The sequence below is a fragment of the Fukomys damarensis genome, unplaced genomic scaffold, assembly GCF_012274545.1.
Source record: "Fukomys damarensis isolate Sample0158 unplaced genomic scaffold, DMR_v1.0_HiC HiC_scaffold_13, whole genome shotgun sequence".
Taxonomy (NCBI): Eukaryota; Metazoa; Chordata; class Mammalia; order Rodentia; family Bathyergidae; genus Fukomys; species Fukomys damarensis.
Window position 1 is genome coordinate 17,885,175 of NW_022900925.1, and position 19,892 is coordinate 17,905,066.

Genomic DNA, 19,892 nt, shown 5'->3' on the forward strand with positions numbered 1-19,892 from the left:
AAAAAAAAAAAAAAAAAAAAAAATGCTGGGGATGTAGCTCAGTGTAAAGCCTTGGGTTCAATCCCCTGTACTGCAAAAAAAAGAAAAAAGCCATTGATTCAGAGTATAGCCTTCCTAGGTCATTGGTTTGCTTACCAGTATTTAGCACAGTAGTTAATTAGCCTACAGGAATTTCTCATTAGTAATTGTTGAATTAAAAAAAATGATAAACAGTTATGAATCATAGTCAGCAAACATCAGTTCAGATCCTATGCAGGTTTACTTTGCCTTTGAATAAATTTATGCAAGTGCCTGTGCCTGTTTCCTTATCCATAAAATGTAGAAAGTAATTGTAGTTTATGGAATTGTTGTGAGGATTAAATGTGTTAATTTGTGTAAAGTGTTTAAAGCAGTACATGTTACTTGATGAACACTAAATAAACAATTATTACTAATGTTTATTAAAAATACACTTTCTTTTGTGCCAAAATCTATGCTAGTCAAAGATGATGACCTAGCCGTTTTTGTATAGCACAGTCTGATAGTGGAAACAGAAATATACAAAGTAACTGTAGTCAGATACTGTTTTTTCCTTAATTCTGTAGTGCTAATGATTGTAAAATTCACTTTTTTTGTCAGTGCTGGGGATCAGATGTGGGGCTTTGCCCATTATAAGCAAGGGCTTTATCAATGAGCTTACACCCTTCCATTCTAGGAACATATTTTCTATACCACCAAGAATGAAGACATGTCCTTCCTTAGGCTGGCATGCCATCATTTGTAAATGTATCCTGGTTTAAGAGATGTTAAAATGTGAAAAAAGAAAACAACAAAAACTATCCTTAGAACTGTTGAAGTAGAATAAATGATAGACCATGGAGAAGGTATACCTTGTTGTAAGACTTGAGGGAAGGCTAAGAACAAGTACTGTCAGTAAAGGAATCTTACCTTTTTTTTTTTTTTTAAAGTAAAGGAATCTTACATTGAACTTGCATGACAGAGCCTCACAATTGGACAAGTAAGAGAGGCCATTCTAAGTCGACAGTAAATTCTGAAAATGAGAAGGGAGAAGGTATTATTGATGTCTGCCACCATATCAGGATAAATGAAAAGAGGAAATGAGCTAAGACTTTGGCAGAGTAACACAGTATAATGCAGCAGAGCAGGGCAGAAAGCTTGGGAGGTTTTCAGAAGAGACATGAGCCTGATACTTAAGTTTGAACTCCTAAAAGTTCAAAGCAACTTTAAAAAGATGATTCTAATATAATAAATTGAGAAGTGAGAGTAAATGTGAGAAACAAAGTGGCCAGGAGAAAGGCTGAAATTTTACAGCTGACCAAAGGGAAGATAAGTGTGAAGTCACAGTACTCTTGGTGAGAAGTGAATGTTTTCTTAGAGAAGTGTTCAATATCTATTTCTGTCTTTTCACTACCTCTCAAGGTCTTGATTATGTCCCTGTGAGAGCTCTCTGTGACTAAGGGTGAAAAATACAAATCAACAGGAAAAATACTAGTTTCTTATTAAAGATATATTTAAATCAGGCATCATCGTGCATGCAAATCCCAGCCCTCACACTCAAAAGGCAGAGGTGAGAGGATCACCTTGAGTTCGAGGCCACCCTGGACCTTGACCCTGCCCCCCAATAAAAACCAAAAAACTCAAGGCCACAATGGACTGTAATAAGCCCTGTTTCTTTTGTATTTATTTTTTTCACTACTAAGCTGTAACTACACTTGAGTCTGCCTTTCTTTCTTTCTTTTGTTCTTTGAGGCAGGGTATTGCTATGTAGTTCAGGCTGGAACATACTGTGTAGACCAGACCTTCCTCAAACTCTTGGTGATTCTCCTGAGTGCTGGGATTATAGGTGTGCACCACCATGCTTGGCTTTTTTTGGAGGGGTACTGGGGACTAAACCCAGGGACCAGTGAGCTACATCTACAACCCTTAAAAGACAAGGTCTGGGTGGCTAAGTTACTCAGGCAGGACTCAAGCTTACAGTCCTCCTGCTTCAGCTTTCCAGAGTGCTGGTATTACAGACACACACCACCATTGTGCCTGGCTTGGTTGCTTTTCTTTGTTTTTGTCTTTTTATTTTTCTCGCCTTTCTCTTTTGCTTCCTCTTCCTTCTTCCCTTCCTAACTTCATTCCTCTTCCCCTAAGCTACATCCTCAGCTTTTTTTTTGAGACAGTTGTGATCCCCTTGCTTTAGCCTCCACAGTAACTGGTGTGACAGGCCTGTGTCACTATGCCTGGCAGGCTTGAATCTTTTAAGTTTTTTGGCTCTCTTGGTGTCACTGAAAAATGTTGGTATTATAGGTGTCGTACCACTGAGCTAAATCCCCGACCCCCTTTTTTTTTTAAGTGGTAGTATTGGAGATTGAACTTAGGTCTTTGGAAGTGAGCTATATCCCCCGTCCTTTTTAAATTTTGAGACAAGGTCTTGCTAAATTTCCCAGGCTGGGGTTGAACTTGGGACCCAGCACTCTAGAAGGCAAAAAGATAAATTTCAAGCCTGGGCTGACTTAATGAGGCCTTGTCTCAAAATAAATAATGAAAAAGGGCTGGAAGTGCACTAGTATAAAGGTTGTGCTTTTAATTCATAGTACTGCCAAAAAAAAAAAAAAAGAGTGCTGTTATTGAACTATACCTGTAGCCTCCAGATCTCTCTTTTTAACCTATTTATTTATTTTGTACCAAAGATCGAACTCGGGACCTTGCACTTGTGAGGCAGGCACGGTGCCACTGAGCTAAATCCCTGGCACTTTTACCTATTTATTATTTGGTTGTAGTAGTAATGCTGGGATTTGAAATTAGGACCTTATACATGGTAGGAAAGCAGTCTACCACTGAGCTACATCCTCAGTGCAGCCAGATCTCTTTATTTTACTTTTTGAGACAGAGTCTCACTATATATTTTATTTGTTTGTTTTGGGTTTTTTTTTTTTTTTTTGGTTTGTTTGTTTGTTTTTAGGTTTTTTGAGACAGGGTCTCACTATGTAGTTTGAGACCTGGAACTCACTATGTAGCCCAGGCTGGTCTTGAACTCACAGTGATCCTCCTGCCTCAGCCTCCTGAGTGCTGGGATTACAGGTGTGTGCCACCACACCCGGCCTCACTATATATTTTAGGCTGGCCTTGAATTTACTGTGTAGCCCAGGCTGGCCTCAAAACCCATTCCTCCAACTCCTCCCATAATTGGTGATCAAACTGAGAACTTTGCGCTTGCTAGGCAGGCATGGTGCCACTGAGCTACATCTCCAGCCCAAGCCTGGAACACTTTGTGGTGGTCTTTCTGCCTCAGCCTCACAAGTGCTGGGATTACAGATGTGTGTCACCACGCCTGGCCAGATATCTTCTTTTTAAAAACTGCTATCATCTACTCTTTTGAAAGATTCCCTTATAGCTTGTCTGTAAAGTAGAACATTGTGGTTTTAACTTCTGTGCTTTCTTGCTTTGACTTTATCCATTTGGTCACTCAAGCAAACATTTATGCATTGCTTACCCTGTGTTAAGAGCTAAAATGGAAGTAGTTAGTGTGACTCTTTCTTGCCTATCCATAGTTTATATCTTGTTAGGCAAAACAAACAAGTTAAACTATCCGTTATAGAATATTGTGTTGAGTTATGATTGAGAACTTTAAGATACGGTGAAAACATGTTAATTTTTAAAAGGAAGCTCCTTCTTTCTTCTGAAAGGCAGTTTGAAGTATTTGCCAGTGTGCCTCCTCTGCATTTATTCTTTACAAATTGACTCTGCTTTTCCATCTGATATCAAATTTCTTTCTTTTCTTTTTTGGTACCAGGGATCAAACTCAGGATCTTGTACTTGCGAGGCAGGCAATGACACCTGAGCTAAATCCCTGGCCCCTGATATCAAATTTCTGAGTGATACTTTTTTCTTTTTTCTTTTTCTGAGACAGTTTTGCTTTGTTGCCCAGCTTGACCTCAAATTCCTGGGTTTAAACAGTTCTTCTGCTCCAGCCTCCCAAATACAGTAGATGGTGTTATGGAAGGAATTGGCAAGTGACACACAGAGAGGCAGCAGAATGGAAGTAAAATAACAAAAGTTTACTCCATTGATGGGGATCAATGACACTTAATGGTGGTGCCCTGATCAATTCCGTACTCAGCTACAACTTCCCCTTTTATAGGGTTTTACAGCCTTAAAGTTTTCCCTATCAATGGGACTATGGCTATACCATTATACCTGGCTAGTAAGGCTTTTAAAATTTTTTTACAATACTGGGGACTTTGCAATAAACATAGGGCCTCAAGCATGCTAGACAAACACTCTATTATACCTCAGTCTCTCTCTGTCTTTTTTTTTTTTGGTTCCGGGGATCGAACTCAGGTCCTTGGGTTTGTGAGACAGGCACTGGAATCACTGAGCTAAATCCCCAGCTCTCAGACTCGTCTTTTAAACTTTTTTTTTTTTGCAAATTGTATAATTCTCTACATGCAAATTTCCTTCATATTTCTGTATTAAACTCAAGACTTTCTAAAACCAGCTTGAACATCCTATGGCAACCTCAGTAATCATTATCTTTGATGCAAAATTTAACCTTCTAAATTCTCATCCTGATTGAATGGTATCAATAGGCACACAGTTGCCTATGTAAAAAATTTGAACTTGGTGGAGCATGGTGGTGTATATGGTTGCAATCCTAAATCCTCCAGAGGCTGAAGCGAAAGGATCTCAAGTTCAAAGCAGCCTGCTAAATTTAGCAAGATCCCATTTCAAAATAAAATTTAGTTATTTTTTGAACAAGGTCTTGCTGGGCATGGTGGTGCATGCTTATGATCCTAGCAATTGGGAGGCTGAGGCAGGGGGACTGCCAGGAGTTTGAGGCCAGCCTGAGGTACATAGTGAACTCAAAGCCAGCCTGAACTGCATAAGGAGACCCTATTTGTTTGTTTGTTTATTTTGGTTTTTCTGAGAAAGGGTCTCCCTAGCAATTCAGGCTGGCCTTGAACTCACGGTGATCCCCCCGCCTCAGCATCTTGAGTACTGGGACTACAGTCATGCACCACCATACCTGGCACTGTTTTTTCTTTTTGAGACAGGGTCTTGTTATGTAGTTCAGGCTTGCCTTGAACTCTTTGTAGCCTCAATCTCACACTGGATGGCCTTGATCTCACACAGGTGCTCCTGCTCAGCCTCCCGAGTGCTGGGATTACAGGTGTGTATCACCACGCCTGGTCCAAAAAATGTTGAGATGTAGTCCAGTTATAGAGCACATGCCTACCATGTGTAATACCTTGTATTCATCACCTAGAACAGAAAAATATTTTTTGGATTTGACCTTGAATCCTCCATCTTTCTTGTCAGTTGTATCTGGTTGATCCTGTGGCTTTTTTTTTGTTTTTGTTTTTAAAGACAGAGTTTCCCTGTGTAGTTCAGGTTGGCCTTGAATTCACTATGTAGCCTTGGCTGGCCTTGAACTTGTGATCCTCCTAAGTGCTGGGATTATAGACATGTGCCACCATGCCTGGCCCCAGATCCAGTTTTAATTTTGAAACTTCTAAATCTGCCTTTTTATTTCCAGCCATATGATCAAAGTCTTGGATCTATCCATTTCATTTTGCACTTGGATGGTTGGAATTCTAATTGTTCTGCATGCCTCAAGTCTTATCACCTGTCTTGTTTGTCCACCAAATTTTCACAAAAGTGACCTGTGTGTGGTGATACATGCTTATAGTAATAGTAGCTACTCTGGAGGCTTATGTAGACTCACTTGAGCTCACATGTTGGCGACCAGCCTAGATAACATAGCAAGATCTCATCATAACAAAAAATTACAAAAAAAGTGATCTTCCTAGATTGCAGAACTACTTAAGTCTGCCCTTTTGGCTTTAAGACTCTTCATTACTCACAGTGCTCATACATAGCAGATGCTTAAATCCAACTTCCTTCTTTTTTATACAGTCTGATTTTGTGCAATCTATTGTTTTCCCCCTTCAAAGCACTTTTTTTAAATTGATACATTTCAGATATACATAATGGTAGCATTGTAGGGAATTTGTACCTGTGTATGATGTATCTTGCTTCCTTTTTTCCCATTTCGCTCCCTACCCTTAAACCCTTCTTTCCCTCATTTACAAAAGCTTTATTTCCATTTTCTTTCTGTTCTCTTTTCTTTTCTTTTCCCTTTTTTCCTTTCCCCCTACTCCCTCCCTTGTTCCCCTTCTCATTACACCCTTTTTTGGGGGGCGGGTACTGGGGATTGAACTCGGGCCCTTGATGTTGCAAGGCAGGCAGTGGAACCACTCAGCCAAATATTATATATTTTGGTCCTTAATTGCACTTTGTTTCTCAGACAAACAATGGGGTGTTTAAACTTGTGTCTGATCTGTCTCACTTAAGAGTACATTCTCATCTGGTCATGGTTGCACACGCCTGTAATCCCAGCACTCAGGAGGCTGAGGCAGGAGGATTGCTGTGAGTTTGAGACCAGCCTGGGGTACATAGTGAGTTCCAGGTCAGTCTCAACTACGTAGTGACACCCAGTCTCAAAAAACAAACAAACAAAAAAGAGTACATTCTCAAGGTCTATCCATTTAGCTATAAATGTTTCAAGTTTATTCTTCTTTATGGCAGAGTATACTCCATTGTATAAAACACACACACATATCCTTTATCCTTTCATCAGTTAATGTGCATTTGGACTCTTTCCAAGATTTCAGTATTACAAACTGTGCAGCTATAAACATGAGTGTGAATCTGTTGCTGTGGTATGATACTTTTAATTCTTTGGGGAAGATACTAAGAAAGGGAATAGCTGCATCAAATGGCCCCTGTAGTTTTAGTGTTCTGAGGAATCTTGACACTGATTTCCTCAGTGGTTACACCAGTCTGCACTCCCACCAACAGTGGAGAAGGGTTTCTTTTTCCCTACAGCTCTGTCAGCATTTATTGGTTGATTTCTTTTTTCTTTTCTTTTCTTTCTTTCTTTCTTTTTTTTTTTATGGTACCAGTGGTCAAATTCAGGATTTTGCACTTGAGAGAGATAATGATCATTCTTTTTGGAGTGAGATGGAATCTCAGTGTTGTTTTAATTTGCATCTCTTGAATGGCCAGTGATGTTGGACATTTTTTTTCCATATATTTATTTGCTGTTTCTTCTCCCTCATCTGAGAAGTGTCTGTTCATTTCCTATGACCGTTTTTGGGTTGTATCTTTAAATTTGGGAGGTCTGAGTTTTTTTAGTTCTTTTTTTTTTTTTGGTACTGGGGATTGAACTTGGGTCCTTGTGCTTGCAAGGCAGGCGGCAGAACTGCTGAGCTAAATCCCCAGCCCTTTTTTTTGTGTTTTTGAGATAGGGTCTTACTATGTAGTTGAGACTGACTGACCTGGAACACACTATGTAGCCCAGGCTGGTTTGGAACTCACAGCAATCCTCCTGCCTCAGCCTCCTGAGTGCTAGGATTACAGGTGTGCACCACCATGCCCAGCAGGCTCTAACAGCTTTTAATATTCTGTTCTTGTGTAGAATATCTGGAATATTGACTATTATACGCCTTTGTTTTGATTTTATCATGATTGATTGTTGTTCTATATGCCTCACTTATCTGTATCTGAAATTCTTTTTCCCTGCTGCTTGGGGAATTATCTGCCATTACTTCTGTGAACAGTTTTATGTTGTTTGTCTACCTTCTGCTTTTTCATTGACTTCAATCAGTCTTATGTTATTTTTCTTTTCATCATCTAGCAGCTGTTGGGTTGATTTTTTTCTAGTTTCTTGCTGTTTTTAAGAAACCTTTCTTTACATCATTGCTAACCACAGTCTTGTCTTCTGTGTTTGATATTCTGTCCTCACATTAGCTCATTCTGCTGTATATACTTTCAGTGGAATTTTTAATCTCTGGATATCTGAATCTGTTTCATGGATTCCATTTCTTTCCTATATTGGACATTCATGGTTTCCATCATTTTCCTAAGCTCTTTTTTTTTTCAAATCTGTATCTGCTCTGCAGTCACTAACCATGTCTTTCATTGTGCTCACTTATGAATTATGACCTGAATTTTAGTTTTAACTTACAAACAAAATCTTGAGTTACAACCTGAATGCCAGCCACTTGTGCTTCCAGATGGTCTCAGATACAGTTTTAACCCTTAAAGAGCTCTGGAAGGAACATTATAACATCCTTTCCTGTGTGGGATTAATTGTGAAATCCTGGGCCAGTATCTCTCTAAGGACACTGAGATCTACCTGTACACAGGAAAGAGACTTTGAAGGCTATGTAGATGAGCCTGAGCCTTCAGTTGACCAACTTGAGTTACATTAAACCCTTCAAAATGAACTGAGTTTGTAAGTCAAGGGTCCACTGTATAACAAAATCTACAACAAACCAGAAAATTATATACAGTAGTTATGCCCTCAATGTGATGATTTTACCCTCAGGGGAAAAATTTAAAAAGGGTTAGAGGGGAAATACAGAAATAAAAGAAGAGATTAGAAGCAAGGCTTTAGGATAGAGGATGACTACACAAACTTTGGGAAGCTGGTAAAGACGGGGGAAAGAGGGAAGGAAGAAATAAAAAAAACCCAGAACAGAACAACAACAGAACTAGAAAGAGTATTCACCTTCATATGAAAACAGAACAATCAAGAAAAACAAAACAAAAATTAAAACGAAAAGAAAAAAAAAAGAAAAAATATTCTACTTCAGGGTGTGTCTCTGCTGTCACTAGTAGAATTGACAGCCCAGATTCGTGTTGATTAAACCAGCTGTAGATTGTAGGTGGGGTAGTGAAAAATCTCTTGAAGCCTGCATCTTTAGTTCCACTGAAGTTCAGGCTGGTTTCTGGCAGTGAGGCTGGAGCCTGAGTTGTTCAGGCTGCAACATGCTCTGTGCCTCCTGCTGGTTTGAACTCAGCACCCTGTGGGTTTGAACTTGGTTTCTGCCTCACCCTGACACTGGGAGCCACTAGATGGAGCCAGCCTTCGCCTGTTCTGAGTTCTGAGTTTAGTTGTCCTTTTTCCATAGTGGCCAATGGCCCTCTGCTAGGGGACATCTAAACCCAAATAAATTACCAGTCACTGCAATCTGCTGCATCCACTGCTCCATTCCACTGGTGCATTTCTCTTGGTGGCCTCTGGGGTTGACAGTAGTCGCTGTGACTGCAAGTTCAAGCTGCCCCTCCCATGCAGTGAATCAGGGCTCAGGGAGAAAGTTCAGCTTGCTCCTTCTGCATTGATCTGTCTTTGCTCTCCCTGTGGGCTTTCTCACTTTAGATCCTTGCCTGGGCCCTGGGGACTTAACCACTTGCCTTCTCTTCCTCATGTTGCTATATTCCAGCATCTGGACAGCAAATATTAGAGAGGCTGTTTCTTTGCTGTTTACCACTCTGCCATCTTTTCAAGGCACTTTCTTCAAAACAGACATAATTTGGTGGCTCTCTTAATCCTTAACTTTCTTCTTCTTTTTTTTTTTTCTTTCTCTTTTTTGAGGTCTGGTCTTCCTATGTAGCCCAGGCTGGACTTGGACTCACTGTGTAGCCTAGGCTGGCCTGGAATTCACAGTGATCCTCCTGCCTCAGCCTCCCCAGTACTTGATTATAGGCATCCACCATCATGCCCAGCCTAATTATTCTTTATCCAGCCTAATTAATTTTTTTTTTTTTTTTTTTTTTTTTTGTACCGGGAATTGAACTTGGGACCTTGTGCTTTCGAGGTAAGCAACAGAACCAATGAGCTGAATCCCCAGCCCCAGCCTAATTAATATTTAAGAATTAGCTCATAGTTCATTTCTTCTGTGAAATCTTCCCACTTTTCAAGACAGAATTAATCACTCTTGCTGCTGGGGTACTCTGGCATTTTATATCCTGCTAGCGTTACATTTATTATTTAAATGTTCCATATCCTGTTCTGTATTGTGTGAGTTCTTTGTAAGTAGGGTAGGGTTATGTCTGTCTTGTCTGTCTGTCTGAATGTCTCTCTCTCTTTTATGCTGTTCATTAAATCCAGGACCTTGCAAGTGTTAGGGTTAGTGTTAGGGAAACACCCTACTATGGAGTTACATCCTCAGAGTTCTTTCATCTTTTTAACCTCAGTATTTAACAAAAGCCTGCTAAATTTATTGAGTTTTTCTACTACATAACTTAGCACTATCAATAACCTACTAAAATTCCCTGCTTTTGTGAGACTTATATGCAAATAAGGCTAGATAGACAATTTTTAATTTTATTTTTATGTTTTTGGTTGTTTTTTTTTTTTTGGTACCGGGGATTGAACTCGGGTCCTTGCACTTACCAGGCAGGCCACCGATCCGCTGAGCTAAATCCCCAGCCAGTTTTTGGTTTTTTTGAGACAGGGTCTCACTATGTAGTTGAGACTGACCTGGAACTCACTATGTAGCCCAGGCTTGAACTCACAGCAATCCTCCTTTCTCAGCTTTCCGAGTGCTGGGATTATAAGCATGCGCCACCACACCTGGCTAATAGACAATCTTTTAAAAAATTTAAAATTTTATTTAGAAACAGAAGGTCTCGCTCTGTAGTTCAAGCTGGCCTTGAACTCATTAGCCTAGTCTGGCCTTGGCCTTGGCCTTGGCAATCCTCTTGCCTCAGCCACTTGAGTGCTGGGATTACAAGGGTATGCTCCCACTCCTAGCAAAAGAGAAACATGCACACACACAAACCTGTTTTTACTAGTGTTATGAGCAACTAACTGGTTACAAGTTAACTGATAAGTGAATGAGACTGTTTTCATGAGTTAGGTCTCTGATCTTGGAAAAACAGATTGGCTTGACCTTGGCTTCAGGATGCATTATTTCTCTTAGCTGTCAGATGAGGATAACAGGACCAGTTTAGCTCAAGGGTAGATGGTTGTGAGGCATGACTACTAAGAAAATAATTGTAAAACACTTTTGCAAGTTAAAGTGTGATATAAATGCTAAATAATAGTTCTTTGGGAGGTGGTGAAAATTAGCAGCATGATGTCTGTTAGAGGCCTTAAATTCTTTTGAGAAAGGTGATATATTTTTGTAAGTACTCTTTGAAGAAAAACTAGCTCAGAATTTGGGAAAAGTTATTGCTACCCTAATTTCTGGAATGTAACAATTATGAAACCATAATGAAACAGCTTACTAAAGACATATTTCCCTGAAGATTTATCGTAATATCACTTTAGAGGGTTTCTAGTATAAGTAAGTTTAGTTTATTTCTTTTTTTGTTTTGTTTTTTGTTTTTTTTGAGACAGGGTCTCACTATGTAGTTGAGACTGACCTGGAATTCACCGTGTAGTCCAGGCTGGTCTCAAATTTAGAATTTATAGCGATCCTCCTGCCTCAGCCTCCTGAGTACTGGGATTACAGATGTATGCCTCCATGCCCAGCTTGTTTGTTTGTTTCTTTTGATGGTCTGGAGATTGAACCCATGGCCTTCACACTGAGCTACACTGCCCTTCTTTCCCCTTCCCATTCCATTTCTCCTTCCTCTCTCCTTCCCCTTCCTCTCCTCCCGACTGCAGTCCTTTTTTAAAAATCCTTTTTCTTTTTTTTTTTTTTTTGGTCCTGAGGATCAAACTCAGGACCTTGTACTTGTGAGGCAGACAGCAGAACCAATGAGTCATCCTTTTAATTTTAATTATAATTTTTTGGTATCAGGGATTGAACTCAGGACCTTGCGCTTACAAGGTAGGCATGATGCCATTGAACTAAGTCCCCAGCCCACCTTTTGTTTTTTTGAGACAAAGTCTCTGTAATTCAGGCTGGCCTTGAACTCACTATGTAGCCCAGCCTGGCCTTGAACTCATGGTTATCCTCCTCCTACCTCAGCCTCTGAGTGTTGGGGTTACAGGTGTACACCACCATGCCCAGCATAACCCATATTTTATTTTGAGACAGGCTCTTGCTAAATTGCTAAGTTTCCTAGGCTGGGTTTGAATTTGTGATCCTCCTGCCTCAGCCTTCCAGAGCACTAAGATTACAGGCATGTGCCATCATGCTTGACCTCTTATAAGAGTTTTATCATCTTTGCTTTTGGGTTCAAGGAGGAATATGAATTCCATACTATGGTAGGTACAATGATAAATGACTAAAGAACTGGTAGAAGTGGTTTATTTCTATATTGCCAGCATCACAGCCAATCAATAACACCATTCACAAAAAATATTGAAAAAATCATTTAAGTTTATTATAGACTACCCCATAGAGTTATTTTAATGCAGGGTTAGATGATTGTTTTAATTAGGATTTTTTTTTTTTTTTTTTTTTTTTTTTTTTTTGGTTTTTTGAGACAGGGTCTCACTGTATAGTTGAGACTGACCTGGAACTCAATATGTAGCCCAGGCTGGTCTTGAACTCTCAGCGATCCTCCTGCCTCAGCCTCCCAAGTGCTGGGATTACAGGGGTGCGCCACCACGCCCGGCTTAATTAGGCTTTGAAGACTCACATGGTGCCATTTCAGGCAAAACTAGCACTCATCGTTCCACACCTGATTCTAAATATAGAATCACTGACATCATTAAATTTAATGTACTTGAAAAATGCTTGAAATTCGAATCTCTTGAACTAAATTTTTCTAAGCCTCTATAGTGACATTAACAATAGAGGAAAATCAGAATGTGATCCAAAACTGATACGGGAAGGGTGAAATAGTTAAGTGATAGACTGCTGATGTGCTTAGAACTTTACCCTACTGCCAGCTCATTTGGGATCATGTGTATTGTTTTTAGTATAGGACCCCTTCCATGTGCTACTAATGTTAGAAGAAAATGACATGAAGGTAATAGTTTTATACGGGTTGGATTTGAATTTTTTATCCTGGAATTTGTGTTCTCTTATAATTCATTACCTCTTTGTATCAAGGACAAATAAAAGGCTTGGGTTTCGGGTTTCTTTTCCTCTTTGATGAGAAGACTGCTTGCTTTCACTTTACCCAGCATTATTTATTCCTTTTTTAAAAATAAAAAACAAGGTCTCACAGTGTAGTTCAGGCTGGCCTTGATTTCACTGCATAGCCCAGACTACCATGAAGGTGATTCTCCTGCCTCAGCTTCCCAAGTGCTAGGATTGCAAGTGTGTATCACCACACCTAGTGATGGCTTTCTTTAAATTTTTTTTTTCTTTTTAAATTTTGAGACAATGTCTTATCATTTTGTTGCCCAAGCTGACCTCAAACTTGTGAACTGCCTGCCTCAGCCTCCTAAGTAGCTGGGGTTATATATACGTGCCACTGAGTTGTGCCCTTATTTGCTTTTCTTTTGCATTTGGTGACTAGAAAAAGGGTCCCTGAGTGCTCTCTTCCACATTAGAGATAGTTGAGTAAGTTTATTTTCTTATATGGTTATATTTAGTAATACTTTCTGTTATTTGCTTTCATCTGCCTTGTTTTTTGTAAACTCAGGGATTGGCTTCAATTGTTCTGTCTTCATAGGTCAAAATTTATCTTCTATTCTTATTTTTGGTTCCTTTGGGTTGGATTTGCAGTTTTTCTGTATCCATTCTGTTTATAGTTTTTCTTCTCAGTGTGGGTACTCAGAAAGCCTTTTTAAAAAATTGATTCAGACAGGGCCGGGAATTTATCTCGGTGGTGCTGATGCCTGCCTTGAAAGTACAAGGTCCTGAGATAGATCCCTGGTACCCTCCCCCCACAAAATTGGTTTTGATATATTGCCAAGGCTTTGTTTTGCTAGGCTCAGACAATTCTCCTGCCTCAGCCTCCTGAGTAGTTGGAACTACAGGCATGTACTACCGTTCCTAGCTACCCTTAATATTTTTAGGACTTTATATTACTTATGCTAGGTATCCTTATCTTTATTTTATTTTATTTTATTTTTCACATTCAGAGTAGCTAGTTTCCCTGGAATTTTTCAATATTAACACAAAATACCTTTAGAACTGTTTGGAGAAATACCTTACAAGGTAAAATACAGTATATGTAATTATTTTTGCTTTATAAACAAGACTGACTATGGTCACCATTGGCTTTTTGTCTTTTACTATCTTGTAAAAGTTTTTGTATATTGTGATTGATCTGCAGCTCTTCAAAGGATTACAAATACTTGTTTGTTTGTTTGTTTGTTTTTTGTTTTTTGAGACAGGATCTCACTATGTAGTTTGAGACCTGGAACTCACTATGTAGCCCAGGCTGGTCTTGAACTCACAGTGATCTTCCTGCCTCAGCCTTCCGAGTGCTGGGATTACAGGCGTGCGCCACCTGCCTGGCTACTATTTTGTTTGTTTTTTTGAGACAGAGTCTTGCTATGTAGTTCAGGCTGGCCTTGAACTCATGGTGATTGCCCTGCCTCAGCCTCCCATGTACTGTGATTACAGGCATGTACCACCACACCCAGAGGCAAATATTTTCCAAGGCTGTAAGTTGGAAGGCAAAAAAAAAAATAGAGTGGGGGAAGGCAGGCTATTGCATTAATGGTAATCCAAGATGGTGTTTGGTTAAATTAATTGCTTGTCTTAGTATTTAAGCAATGGTAAGCTTCTTTTGTCTCTCCTTCCAAAATACCTATAAAAACTCCTTCTGTCTGAAGTAAAGTGTTGGCTCTGTGTCAGTTATAATTTGCTTTTTTGGGCTGGCACAGCCTTTTTTTGTGTTTTCTGTCTTCTGACAGATTATAGGATTGTGGGGAAACGGCGTCCAGGGCTTTTTCAGGAACTGTGCCATTTTATTTACAGAAGAAGACATTGGCTTTGGCACTGGAAGAAAACTGGCTCTTCATTTAAAGATGCCAAATCATGCTTGATTCACAAGTTTGCTGTCTCATTTTGTCTCTGTGTATGAAACTTTTTTAGGATATTGGCTTTTTACTCTGTCTACCATGTGCTTACCCTATCAGTATGAGAATTTAACAATTTATCCCTTTTCTCTAACTCCCCACCACAACACACACGACCTAAATATTCTAACATATCATAAGATGCGACGGTCATTTTGAAGAGTAGGGGAAAAGGCACCACACAGATGTCCCTCTGGTGTTCTTTTCATGACTTTGAGCTTTAATTCTGGTTTGTCAATTAAATTCTTCCCTATGGAATCTTAAATTGTTTAGGTGTAGGAATGATTTGCTGGGCTGGGGATTTAGCTCAGTGGTTCTGTTGCCTGCCTTGAAAGTGCAAGGTCCCGAGTTTGATCTCCAGTACGAAAAAAGAAAAAAGATTTGCCAAACTTCCACCACCACATAGCACTGGAACTCAAGGGTTCTCACACATGCAAGGCAAGTCCTCTACTTCTGAGCTACATCCCTCCTTATTTATTTATTTATAGTACTAAGGATTTAAACCAGGGCCTTTACACTGAGCTATATCCTAGCCATTTATTATTATTACATCCTCACTAAGTGGCTAAATTGCCTAGGTTGGCCTTGAACTCATGGTCTTGCTGCCTCAGCTTTCCATAGTGCTGAGATTACAGGTGTGAGCCACCATAACTGACTCTATTTTTAAAATTTGAGTCTGGGTCTGACTAAATTGTCCTTTCTAGCCTTGGATTTGTTCCTTCTGCTTCAGGCTCTTGAATAGCTGGAATTATAGGCATATGCCACCAAACCTAGCTTTTCTTGAGACAAGTTCTCACTGTGTAGTTCACACTGGCCTTGAATTCAGTGTGTGGTCCAGGCTGCCTCAAACTCACAGCAGTCCTCCTGTCTCAGCCTCCCAAGTACTGAGATTACAGGCACAAACCAGCATGCCCAGGGAGATTTTTTAAAATCATTTAAGCCGTGTTAACCCCCGATATATTTGTTACCTTTGTGTCTTTTAAACTGTATACAATTGATTTTTCTTTCTTTCTTTTTTTTGGTACTGGGGATTGAACTCAGGTCCTTGTGCTTGTGAGGTTGACAGCGGAACCACTGAGCTAAATCCCTGGCCCATACAATTGATTTTTCAAACCTAGCCAACTAGTTATTTTAGCAAATCTTCCTAAGTAATGCCTCTACTTTGCACAGAGAGCAGATTAATGGTACCATCTTAAGTACAGTTATTTCTATGTAGATTAAAGTAAGGAAGATTATTAATGGAAAAGCCAGTTTGGATAGACTAGTTTGTCTAATGTGAATTATATGGACACATTTTCCTCCATTTGTCAAAAGAAATAATTTCCCATCTTGTTCCAAACCCATACTCTCCCACAGGTTTGTTTTTCTACTCTTGTGTATTCTCTGCTTTCAGAGAAATAAACAAATAAAACAAACATTTTTAGTTAGTTTATTTGCAATAAGGTCTTTATTTGCAATAGTTAGTTTATTTGCAATAACTGTGTTGCTGGGGCTAGTCTCAAACCCAAGCAATCCTGCTTCAGTCTCCAGAGCAGCAGGGACAAGTACTGTATCTCACTTATCTTTTTGTCTGTGGAGTCTTAACAATTTCTGGCATGCAGGCACACAATAAATATTTGGTAATGTTTATGAATGAATGAACAAAATGAAATCCCAGATACAGTGAATGGATTTTACATTTCCCTCTAGTGTCTGAAAGAGAAAGTGCAGCCAATTACACACACAAACACACACACGCGCACACACACGCACACACACACGCACACATGCACACACATATACGCATGCGTGTGTGCATGTATATACTCATGCACAGAGAAAAACAGAGAGAAGCAAAATCAACTATAAAAGAATATCTTGCCACATTTAAATAATAGCTAGAAGGTTTACCTATTTTTGAGAGGTGACTAGACTTGATACTGTCTTTTTGTCTAGTGAATGTTAAGTTACAAAGCCTCTCTATGTTTTTTTTTGTTTTTGTTTTTGTTTTTCGTTTTTTTGAGACAGTGTCTCACTATGTAGTTGAGACTGACCTGGAACTCACTATGTAGCCCAGGCTGGTCTCGAATTCACAGCGATCCTCCTGCCTCAGCCTCCCGAGTGCTGGGATTACAGGTGTGAGCCACCACGCCCGGCAGGCCTCTATATGTTGATGAGTGTTTAAATTCTGCGTCTCATAGCTGGTTTTTGAGGAAAATGCCTTTTTGGGTTTTTTCTGTTTGTTTATTTTTGAGACAGGATCTCACTATGAGGTTGAGACTGAACTGGAACTCACTACGTAGCCCAGGTTGGTCTTCCTCCTGCCTCAGCCTCGCAAGTGCTGGGATTACAGGTGTGTGCCACCATACCTGGCTGGAAAATGCCTTTTTAAGAGTGCTCAGGGGCAGGGGTTTAGCTCAGTGGTTCTGCCACCTGCCTCAAGCACAAGGTCCCAAATTCGATCTTTGGTACCAAAAAAAAAAAAAAAAAAAAAAAAAAAAAAGCTCAGCTTCTTGTTCAGGTCAGAGCATTGTTATTGTTTGGTGTTATTCAATTTTTTTGAACATTATTTTTAATTGGAATAAATTAAGTGTCAAAATCAATTATTTTATTTTTGTTTTTTGAGATAGAATCTTACTTCGTAGTCTAGGCTGGCCTTGAACTTGGTATGTAACTCAGGCTGGCTTAAATTTATGATACTCCTGCCCTAGCCTCCTGAATGGTGGGATTACAGGTATGAGCCACCTCATCTGGCCAATATTTTAAGTTTCTGCTTATTATAAAGCCATTGGGGGCTTTTTTTTTTGGTACCGGGGATCGAAATTGGGCCCTTGCGCTTTCAAGGCAGGTGGCAGAACCACTGAGCCAAATCTCCGGCCCCATTTGGAACATTTGCAGAATAATGTGCTCAAGAAATAACAACATGCAAACTGATTAAACTAGACGGCTGTTACCTAAACTAGTGTTCAGTCCAACCTGATTTTCTCTCCATACGAGAGATGTTTTAATATCTTTTATTGATTGCAATATGTTTAACATAGGGTTTAAGAACAATAAAAAAGCTTTAATTTCTCTCAAAAATTACAAAATTAAGCTGGACCTGGTGGCACATGCCTGTAATCCCAGTACTTTGGGAGGCTGGGACAAGAGTACCACAAGTTTGAGCCTAACCTGAGCAAATTAGTGAGACCTTAAAAATAAGAAGTGAGGATGTAGCTTCATGTAAAGACCGTGGGTGCAATCCGTCGTACCACAAAAAAAAAAAAATTATCAAAAAATAAAATTACCCAGGAAAAAAAAAGTTATCAGGTAGACCAGGAATTTAGCTCAGTGGTGCTGCTGCCTGCCTCAGAAGCGGAAGGTCCAGAGCTCGATCCCTGATACCAAAAAAAAAAAAAGTTAACGGTTGGGGTATAGCTCAGTGATGCCATGTCTGCTTGGCAAGTATAAGGTCCTAAGTTTGATCCCCGATATGAAAAAAGAAAGTTATCAGCCCTTTCTACCCCTTTTGTCTTCTTTTCAGTTATGACCATATTGATAGATTGGTCTTGGACCTGCAGGCATATGTAATATTCGCACATACTTTTTAAAGAGCTGTAGATACAGCTCGGTGGCATAGTGCTTATCTCTCATATGCCAAAGGCCCTGGGTTCAATTTCCCAGCGCTTAAAAAAAGAAGAAAGATGTGAATGCCTGGTCATCCACTTACTGGATGGCTGAACCCAGAAGTTCAAGGCAAGGCTGGACATTGGGGTGGGGATATGATTGTTGTATAATACAATCTGTCAGAATCTACAATAATTTTAAAATTTCACATTTTTTCTTTTCATATGGAACTCGATAAAAGCTAGTCCAGCTATTGTAGCTGTCATGACAGCCCATGCTGTGTTTCCCAGATGCAGCATGTACTTTTATCTTTGCTCTTTCTCTTTTTCTCTTTACTTGGCCCAACTCACTCAGCAGGGCCAATTTCTCTCCTACTCTTCATTTTTACTTTCTTGAATACCTCCCCCCAAAAGCTAGCCCAGTAAGACACTGGTGAAGTTCTTATACATCTGATTAAACCAGTCTTTAAATTCAGGTTAGAAAAATAAGCAGCCCCCTCCCCCACCCAATGCTGGGGATTGAACCCAGAGCCTTTGCACTGAACTGTATGGCCAGCCTTTTCTCTGTTTTGAGACAGGGTCTTACTAAGTTGCTAAATTGCTCAGGCTGGGCTTGAATTTGTAGCCTCCTGCCTCAGCCTCGCCAAATGTTAGGATTAGAGGCATTCAACACCAGGTCTGGCTTTGAGATGGCTTTAAAATCAGCTGTCATACAATACTTTTCCATATCCCAAGAAGACTTGAGGTTATTACATAAGAAACACTTTAAGCTCCTCATATGAAGGGGCTACTAAAACTTAGTGTTGTCTTATTTTTATTTTATTTTTGGGCTTGTATGCTAAGCTAAATGCTTTACCACTAAGCTATATGCCCAGCTCTTGTTTTAAATAATAATAGTGTATGGGGAATAAAGCAGATAGTTTGTATATGATGTAGATATTATCCTACAATTGCAAGAACTCTGGGGACAAAATATGACAACCTAGAGCCAAGTATGGTGATGCACACTTGTAATCCCAAAACCCTAGTAGACTGAGGCAGGAGGAGCAGCCCAGCGTGGGTAAATTAGTGAGATTTTGTCTCAAACAAAAGGGAGAGGGGGGCGCTGGGGATGTAGCTCAGTGAGAAGGCCCTTGGTTCAGTCTCCAGGACCCAAAAATAAAAACAATCTAGGTAGTAGCCTTCTTTGACCACCTTTTTTGCTGTGGGGATGGAACTTGCCTATGTTAAGCAGGCTGCTCTACCCTTGAGGTTACACCCTCTGTTTTTCTTGAATGAGTTTTATGTGGTGTTACACTACTACATCTAAAAGAATACACAATCTTTAGTATGCAGCATTTCCCTTAACACTGACAGTAGTGATTAAAATTTTGATACAAACTACCAGTTATGTGATGGCCTACTGATATTAGGTATGTAGTTTGAAAGAAATGTAGTATTTGCATCCTAATTTTGCTAAAGCCTGTTAAGGGAGGGATTTCCTAGATTGAATTGGATAGAGATGACACAAATTGGAACCAACTCTGTGTGTGTGTGTGTGTGTGTGTGTGTGTGTGTGTGTGTGTGTTTGCTTTTGCAAATAATTTGATGTGTTC

General features: G+C 39.7%; 1 protein-coding gene across 4 annotated transcripts in view; it reads left to right on the forward strand.

The window, feature by feature from the left end:
- Fam222b (family with sequence similarity 222 member B) overlaps positions 1 to 19,892 on the forward strand; it is a 69,966-nt gene that overhangs the window by 5,768 nt on the left and 44,306 nt on the right. The gene's annotated exons all lie outside the window — the stretch shown is intronic.